Here is a 10,130-nt window from a genome sequence, read left to right as displayed (position 1 = left end):
TCCACAATGCATACACATGCACCTGGTATGCACACTTTGCAGTCAGTAATGGCTTAGTTAATAGGAATCAGAAATAATAAAAGCAGCAATTCCAATAATGTAGATATTCCATTGGGCCTCTTCCCAAGTCTACAATTTTATGTTTTTAAGCACATGGATGTCCTATTGTCCTTACAAAAAAAAATAGGTTGGCCTCAGCTGTTAGATTGCTTTGGTTTCGGTAGGCAGAGCTTCCCAAAGAGCCCACAAAAGGGTGGAGAGTGGTGGGAACATCCGTGTGATAGAAGATGTATTCAACTTAAGAAGGGTAAGCAACTGGTCCCACACCCAGTGCCCCAACTGGTGACCAAGCTTCCATAGCTCCTCCCAAGCTTCCCTCCTGACTGCTTTTCTTCAGTGAATGCCTGAAGCTACTGTAAAAGGAAAATAAGAAAATGTGTGTGCGGAGGCAGAGGTGCACCTAGGTAATTTTGGAGCCTGGACCTAAAGGCCTTTGGAGGCCACCCCTCCCCTGCAAGTTAAGCATCATCATGCTTGGCCAGGTGACCACACCACCCAGGACAGACTAAAGAGGATTTGGGGGAGGCTCCGGACATTGGCCTGGAAGTCCCGAGGTAAGAGCGCCTCTGTGAGGAGGTGGGGAGGAGTCAGAAACCCATCACACTGGTCCAAGAGATATTCTGGGTATCCCCATACTTGCCCCATATATGCCTGTTCTGGATGAGGTTACGCTCCCCCACATACCTGATCCCTGATCAGGTACATAGTTTGGGAGTGCTCCTGGACCCAAAGCTCTCCCTGGTTTCTCAGGTTGAGGCAGTGGCCAGGAGAGCTTTTTATCAGCTTTGATTGATACGTCAGCTACATCCATTTCTAGAGGTAAATGACCTTAAAACAGTGGTACATATGCTGGTAACCTCCAGGCTTGACTACCGTAATGTCCTCTATGTGGGGCTGCCTTTGTATGTAGTCCAGAAACTACAATTGGTACAGAATGCAGCAGCCAGACTGGTCTCTGAGACAACATGAAGGGACCACATAACTCTGGTTCTAAAAGAACTGCACTGGCTGCCAATATGTTTCCAGGTGAAAGACAAAGTGCTGGTTATTACTTATAAAGCCTTTAATGGCTTGAGTCCAGGCTATTTGAGAGAGCGTCTCCTTTGTCATAATCCTTGCCGCCTGTTATGATCTTCTGGAGAGGTCCAGTTACAGTTGCCACCAGCTCAGGACCGGGCTTTCTCTGTGGCTGCCCCAGAGCTTTGGAATAAGCTCTCTGCTGAAATAATAGCATCTTCTTCTCTGTTTGTTTTCAGGAAGAACCTCAAGACCCTCCTGTTTTCTCAGGCTTTTAACTAGAATTAATTTTAATATATATATTTTTTAAAAAAACTTGTTTTAATAACTATTTTATTGTATTGTTTTTATTGTGACTTTTGTATTGTATTGTGACTATTGTATTTTAATTTGTGACTTTGAAATGTTTTAAATTTTGTACACCGCCTAGAGACACACACACACACACACACACACAGAAATATGATAAATAAATAAATAATAAATATATGACAACAACTGTTACATGTGTGGACACATCAAAAGAGTGCAGCAGGGTATATGGATGAGACAGCAAGAATATTCAGCTCTCTGACCTCTTTTTTTGACAGTTAGCTACTTCATATCTCATCTAGAGCCATGTGTGTAACTTAACTGAAGCCAGAGGTGCACTAACTCCCGGACCTTGGAGACCCGTTCCACTCCTCCAAGGTCTGGGGTGGGGCTCCAAATGGCCGGGGGGCTTCGGCAGCCACCCTCCGCCCACCCCGCCAAACCTCAGGCAGACTGGAGGGACACTGGCCGCATCCGTTCGGGCCAGTGACTTTAACAAAGTGTGAGGCGCACCTGCATAGTTTAGAGATCATCACAAGCCCATGAAGATCTGGAGGAGGTCCAACCTGAAATGGTTTTTCCAAAGTGGAAGGCAAGGAGAAATGTGTGGCACCAAGTTTCAGATTCTATGGCACTCTGCAGGGCCACAGATAAAAAAAGGGAACATTGGCTTTCCCAAGCAGTAGTAGGGGTTAGCAGTAGTAGGGGTTAGCAGTAGTAAGCCCACACAGGGAATGGCCCAGCTTCAAAGCTCAAGGATTTTTCTCAGAAGTCAAGGGCTCTCAGAGGGTCAAGTACAGTAGGGATCTGCATGGAACTGGCCGGCCCAATTCAATTCGAGTCCTCGAACCTCCCCCTGCCGGTTTGACTCGGTCCGGGGGGGGGGGTCACAAATGTTTGCTTTTTAAAGTATGACTTCCTTTTTTACCTTACTCCCCCTTGGGGGAGTTCCTGGAGGCGGGGGGGGGGTCCTGCAGAGGTTCCCCCTCCCCCCTCTGACTGTCTCTATGGCCCCCTCCAGCCGGTTTGGCCACTCTTCAGCCGGTTTTAGGCCTTCTCCCCTCAGTGTGGCAGCCAGTTTGTAGGTCACATGCCTGCACAATAGGCCTCTGCGTGGCCTGGGCCACAAAGAGGCCAACTGCACAAGCACACGGCCTCCAAAATGGCCACCACACCGAGAGGAGAAGGCCAAAAACCAGCCAAAGAGTGGCCAAATGGCCAAACAGCCGGCCGAACTGGCCAGAGGGGGGCATAAGCTGGAGGGAGGCATATGTCTCTGAGGGAAGGTAGGATGTCTCCTTGTCTTAAGGAGGCAATTATTAGACTGCTTCTGAAGAAGCCTACCTTGGATTCTGAAGAAGCTACCTTGGATCCCTCAGAGTTGAGCAACTACAGGCCTGTCTCCAATCTTCCGTGGCTGGGCAAGGTAATTGAGAGGGTGGTGGCCTCCCAGCTCCAGACAGTCTTGGAGGAAACTGATTATCTTGACCCATTTCAAACTGGCTTTCAGGCTGGCTATGGGGTGGAGTCTGCCTTGGTTGGCCTGATGGATTATCTCCAATTGGGAATGGACAGAGGAAGTGTGACTCTGTTGGTCCTTTTGGACCTCTCAGTGGCTTTCGATACTATCGACCATAGTATCCTTCTGGAGCCTGTGAGGGGGTTGGGGGCACTGCTTTGCTCCTAGGTCTCGGACAGGTTCCAGATGGTGTCCCTTGGAGACTGCTGTTCTTCAAAATCTGAACTTTTGTATGGTGTGCCTCAGGGCTCCATATTGTCTCCGATGTAGTTTAACATCTACATGAAACTGCTGGGAGAGATCATCAGGAGATCTGGTGCAGGGTGCTATCAGTATGCTGATGGCACCCAAATCTATTTCTCCATGCCACCATCATCGGGAGAGGGCATAACCGCCCTAAATGCCTGCCTGGAGGTGGTAATGGGCTTGATGCGGGATAACAAACTGAGACTGAATCCAGATAAGACAGAGGTACTCATTGTGCAGGATTAGAACTCGAGAGACTATTTTGATCTGCCTGTTCTGGATGGGGTCACACTTCCCCAGAAGGAACAGGTACGCAGTCTAGGGGTGCTTCTGGATCCAAGCCTCTCTCTGGTTTCCCAGGTTGAGGTGGTTGCCAGAAGGGCCTTCTATCAGCTTTGGCTGATATGCCAGCTGCGTCCATTTCTTGAGGTGAACAACCTCAAAACTGGTACATCTCTGGTAACCTCCAGACTGGATTACTGCAATGTGCTCTATATGGGGCTGTCTTTGTATGTAGTCCGGAAACTACAGCTGGTCCAGAATGCGGCAGCCAGGTTGGTCTCTGGGTCATCTCGGAGAGACCATATTACTCCCATATTGAAGGAGCTACGCTGGCTGCTGATATGTTTCCTGGCAAAATACAATGTGCTGGTTATAACCCATAAAGCCCTAAATGGCTTGGGCCCTGGGTATTTAAGAGAAGGTCTTCTTGGTCATGAACCCCACTGCCCACTGAGATCAGCTGGAGAGGTTTGTCTGCATTTGCCATGGGCTCATCGGGTGTCCACTCAGGGACGGGCCTTCTCTGCTGCTGCCCCGAGGCTTTGGAATGCACTCCCTAGCGATATAAGAGCCTCCCCCTCTCTGAAAGCTTTTAAAAAGTCTTTAAAGACACATCTGTTCACCCAGGCTTTAAATTAATTTTTTTAAATGGTTTTAATGCTTTTTAAAAATATTCTTTAAATTTTTTAAAATTGTGGTGGTTTTTTGAACTTTTTGTTTATGTTTTAACTAATGTTTTGCTTTCTGTTTTTTTATTTTGTTGTGAACTGCCCAGAGACGTAGATTTGGGGCAGTATAAAAATATGTTAAAAATAAACAAACAAACAAACAAACAAATAAATAAATAAAGCTGGCGCGGGAGGGGGAACCTCTGCATACCCCCCACAGCCCCCAGCAACTCCCTGGAAGGAAGGAAGTTTAATTTTTTTAAAACAAAAACTGTTTGTGAACCCCTCATACAGGGCCTGGTTTGGTTTGACTCCGAACTGTGAAACCAAACCAATTCAACATCGAACTGGCTTGACATCGAGCTGGTTTGCACATCCCTAAAGCACAGGGGTGTATCTTGACAGACTCCAAAATTCTGGTTCCAAGAGTATCCAAGGCAGCCCAGTGCAGATCTCCCCACACCACACACACCACTGAAGGGGAGTGATTTCCGCTCAGTTATTCCAGACACCATAGTCCTGTGGTCCAACTTAGAACTCTGATTCCACTCAAGGGAAACAGTTTGAACACACAAGCAGGGCAGTCGAAAGCAGTGTCAGCCATCAAACTCCCACAACAAGTCTTCAACAGAGTCCAAACCAGAGATCAAACACTGAAGTTCTGAAGTCCAGCCCTTTTGTGTGGTTTGCTCCTATGTAAAGTTCCAAACGTAGGAAAACATTAAACTATAAAAAGGGCAACAGGGAACTTCCAGGTACTGGACCTGGAGGTGATGTGTGTATGGTAGTTACCATTCAGAAGAAGCAGAGAACGAAAGGGTGCTGATATGCCAAATCTACACAACTGATTAGAACTTGGCCTTGATTGCGTTCTGGGGTGCGTTTTTCCTTCATTGCTTATGAGGCTTTTTAACTTTAAAGATTCTTCTGCTTTGTCAGGAACTCTGGCTGCATTAAGATTACACAGGATTCAAGGTGTGTGTGTATGTGTGGGAGGGAGGGAGAGAGGGTGGGGTCAGGCCCCATTCGGACATAATAGGAAACCAGAGTTGGAGAGGCCTGAGGTTGAATTTATTGTACATCCGAATGTGTGCAACTGCTGTTCAGACACTAAAGCACCCAAGGTTTCCCTCCCCAAACTCCAAGCTGAACCTTAGGTTTGTAGTGAGTTTTGCCGTTCATATCTGAGGTGCCATTGCTGGGTCATTACATCCAAATGCTGGATGCTTCAGTAACTATAGTTGAGGGAGGAAGCTCCTCCCTCGCTCTGACTGTGATTGGCTGCCAGGGCTGTCCTTCATTCCAAAAGGAAGCCCACTCAGCCAGTTCTTCCCTGACTGCAGAGAGGGTCCTGCCAGTTATGTCTGAATGTGGACAGGTGACCCACAGTTCCACGTTAAGCGAGAATGTGGACAGAGGGAGGGAGATAGTGTATGAGAGAGAAAGAGATTGAGTAGTGGGTGACTGACCAGCTAACATGCCTGGAGTTAATACAGTAGCAGGTCAAGGTGAGGGACAGTGAGGCACCAGGGCAGCATGAGCAGAGTGGGAAACAGCCAGACCGCAGAATTTCCCACCCACCCCCTACCCCACCCAGATGGGCTGCTACTGGTGTGTGTGTATGCATGTAACCTTTTTCAGGGCAGCTTTTGCACCTGTTCAGTATTGGCACTGCTGTCTGTTACAAGCAGAGTACATGTTTTCCTTCCTGACAGCAAATGCTTGCCTATACTCTGCTTCTTTTGCTTCTATAGGAAGCCAGAATTTCCCAAAAGGATGGTGGGGCAGCTGTCTGGTAAAAATTCTGTCACCTGAGGTCAAAGCTCCCTTTGCCTCATGGGGTGATTGCTTTGACCATGGACAATCATCTATGCATATTCGATATTGCAAGGTCCAGACCCAGATACTCTGGATTCTTTATATTATATGCCAATATAATATTTTGGCCAGAAAGGCATGTTCTTGAAAATGCACATGGGGTAGTAGGAAATTTTTCCAGTGCACTGAGAAAAGAATATTAAGTGAAAATGACTAGTCTATGGAAGTTCGGACACATTTTTCAGAAGCAGGGAAGAGTCCACATAATGTTAATCAGATTGCTTATTAGTACTGGATGAATAGTTCTGCAACCCACACAAATACCAAAGCTCTAAGCACCACAAGGGAGCATCTCAATGCCCATGGAACTCCAAGGTCTGTGGGATTAAATAATCACTGAAGGAAAACAATCCATTTCCCCATCTATTGAGTTTTCTTCAACGTATGAATCTGTCTCTATCCGAATTAATAATCTAGATTTACACTTGCCTGGAAACCAGACACTTTGATTACAGAATAGGCCAAAACAGCAGTGGTTGAAAGATGTGTTGTGATGCAAAAGCAATAATACAATGACTCATCCAGTGTATGTATGTATATGTATGTGTGTGTGTTGTGCATATATAACATGCCCCTCTTTGTTTTACTCATCAGTTTTGGGTTTTTCTAACTAAAAGGAAGGAAAACATTTTGTAAAACTTGTTTTTCTATATAGTTTATTAACTTTTCAGAGATTGCATTGTTGATTTGCAACACATATTTGGGAGTAACTGGAAGCAGAAGAAATGAGCTTCCAGAAAGAATTTAATATATACATTTACAGAAGTAGCTTAATATATATACACACTCCACTTTGAGAGCTGTGCCACAGCTGAGAGTGGTTGACATACTGCACAGCATCCTGATGATTCAAGAGTGGGGCATGCACACTGCTTCCATGTGATTTCAAACCCCCTAGCAAGGGCAGAGAGGCTTCATGGAGACTAAAAATTGCATCAGAACTTTAGCAATGTTTCTCTTATTTGGAAAGATGGGGGAAAGCACTGATGCCATTCTTAGTTGCCCCTAAGTCTCTCCATGCTCACTAGCAGCGTGGATGAGGTTTGAAATTGCAAGGAACCAGTGTATGCACCCTCCTGGTAGATCAATGGGGTCCTGCACAGTATGTAAGCCAATATCCATCCAGAGCTTTGGATGGATAGGGCAGTAATGTAATGTAATGCATTGTACTAAACAAACAAACAAGCAAATAAAATTACCCAATTCCTTTGCTTTCATTTTGAAAAAATGTTCCTAGTTTTTGTGTTTATTTAGATGAAGGATGTGAATTCAAATGGTCTTAACTGGCAGATTAGTCAAATAAAAATTTAATTAGTTATGCTTAGGTATGGCAATTTTAAACAGTTGTAGGTGAAAGCTTGTTTATTGCTTGAGTTTGCTTTGATTCTGGTGTGATAATGAAACAGAATGAAAATAAGTTGTTCTAGTAAGAAATAATCAGCCTACTTTCCTTTCACAGTCTCTACACCTGGACTAAATTTGGTGCAGATTGAGATCCATAAGTTAGACCTCTTGCGCCTCAAATGTTCATATGTCTGCCATCTTGGATCGGGGTCGATGTCATCATTACAAACTGCACCATTGAGGTGTCCCTGTGAGTCATTCACTACAGCTGTTCCAAATTTGATTCAAATCTGTTAGACAGTCCTCAAGTTAGTGCACTTGTGCCTCAAAGGTTTATGCATCCGCCATCTTGGATCGAGGTGGGTGACATCATCACAAACCACACCACTGGGGCATCCCTATGTGTCCATTCAACTGTAGCAAATTTGGTTGAAATCGGTTAGACTGTCCACAAGTTAGCACACTTGTGCCTCCAAAATATACGTGTCCACCATCTTGAATTGAGGTGGATGACATTGTCACAGTTATCGCCATTGAGGTGTCCCTATGTGTCCCTACAGCTGCAGCAAATTTGGTTCAAATCGGTTAAGTGGTTCACAGGTTAGCCCACTTGTGCCTCAAAAGTTTATGTGTCCACTATCTTGAATTGGCATGGATGACATCATCACAAGTTATGCCATTGAGGTGTCCCTATGTGCCACTCACTGCAAGTGTACCTGATTTGGTTTAAATTGGTTAGAGAGCCCAAAAATTAGTTTGCTTGTGCCTCAGATGTTCACGTGGCCGCCATCTTGAACTGGAGTGGATGACATCATAATACACCACACCCTTTCGGGCATCCCTATGTGTCCCTACATCTGTAGCAAATGTGGTTCAAATTGGTTAGGTGGTTCACAAGTTGGCCCACTTGCACCTCAAAAGTTTACGCATCAGCCATCTTGGACAGTGGATGACATCATCACAAACTACGCCGTTGAGGTGTCCCTATGTGCCACTCACTGCAAGTGTACCTGATTTGGTTTAAATTGGTTAGAGAGCCCAAAAATTAGTTTGCTTGTGCCTCAGATGTTCACGTGGCCGCCATCTTGAACTGGAGTGGATGACATCATAATACACCACACCCTTTCGGGCATCCCTATGTGTCCCTACATCTGTAGCAAATGTGGTTCAAATTGGTTAGGTGGTTCACAAGTTGGCCCACTTGCGCCTCAAAAGTTTACGCATCAGCCATCTTGGACAGTGGATGACATCATCACAAACTATGCCTTTGAGGTGTCCCTATGTGTCCCTACAATGGTACCTGATTTGGTTCATATTGGTCCAGGCGTTGCGAAGTTGGTGGGGGTGGGACATGCGAAAACATGGACACACGGACACATGGACACACAGAGAGAGAATGCCGGGTGATCTCATAAGCCTACTGGAAAGTAGGCTAATAAAAATATTAAAGACAGTTGTTTAAAAATGAGTCATAGCTTTTGTTAAGTTAAAAACTTCCTTCCTTCCTTCAATGCTAACCCCCCTGCCATCTCTCAATAACCCACTCATATTGTGGTGTTGGTAGCAGATCAAAACTGATCTAAATTTAATCGTTTAATTAAATAATGTATGCATTTAAAGGCATGTGATTAACAAAAACTATGCAGTTGGCCGACATACATTTGCAAAAAGCACAATATTCAAATTGGAATAGCTTCTGTGTCATTCCTGGCTTTCTACCTTTGGGATGTTTTTGTTAAGTGGTAGAGTTGTGACAGGATCAAAGGAGTGTGTGGGCACTGGCTGACAAGCCGACTAAATTTCTCATTACTAGTACTCAGGGAGTAGTCTAAAGGACTGCTAAATTCTGACAGAACTTCTGCTAGTAAATTGAGTCAGCATGTCAGCCACTGGATTTTGCAGACCCTCCCATATTATTTCAAATTAATCTTCCAGCTAGGAGGGCAATTTCAGGCATTACTCAGGACCAACAGCACAGTATGCTCAAAGGAGAAACAGTCATATTCATTCCCGATACTTTTATTCTTTTATTCCCAAATACATATCTCATATTTTTATTTTATATTATGTACATGTAAAACATCTTAGGCAAACACCTAAAAAGCATAGGGCTGAATCAAAGTTTTTTTCCTCCAAAGGAAAGGAAGGCTTCTTCCTTGGTTGGAAGAGAACTTTGGACCCAGTGCAACCAATTTATTTATTTACTATCTATGTAAACCGCTTTGGGGACTTTTGAAAAGTGGTATCTATCTACCTATCTATCTATAGTGTGTGTGTGTATTTATTTATTAGTATTTTTTAACATTTTATATCCCGCTCTTCCTCCAAGGAGCCCAGAGCAGTGTACCACATACTTATGTTTCTCCTCACAACAATCCTGTGAAGTAGGTTAGGCTGAGAGAGAAGTGACTGGCCCAGAGTCACCCAGCAAGTATCATGGCTGAATGGGGATTCGAACTTGGGTCTCCCTGGTCCTAGTCCAGCACTCTAACCACTACACCACGCTGGCGATAAGGAATCTGGCTGATATTCTCAGCTTGTTTATGTAATGGATTTAACAATCATGGTACAATAGACTCATGCATAGAAAGGAGCAGGGATGACCTGACTTGAATTACTTGCTCCTCTCCAAAGCTGTCAGGGGGCCCTGTGGGGAGTCTTGGGAGTGCAGTGCTGTCTGGAAGACACAACCACCACTCCCCCAACATATCCCTTTAAAGATACTTCCTTGAAGGGGTAAAATGCCAAAGCAACAGCTTCTGTTCTACTCAACTGTCACTAGATTACTCCCTTCCCCCCAATGA

This window comes from Hemicordylus capensis, chromosome 5, assembly GCF_027244095.1.
Source record: "Hemicordylus capensis ecotype Gifberg chromosome 5, rHemCap1.1.pri, whole genome shotgun sequence".
Classification (NCBI taxonomy): domain Eukaryota; kingdom Metazoa; phylum Chordata; class Lepidosauria; order Squamata; family Cordylidae; genus Hemicordylus; species Hemicordylus capensis.
Note: the sequence above shows the minus strand (reverse complement) of the source record.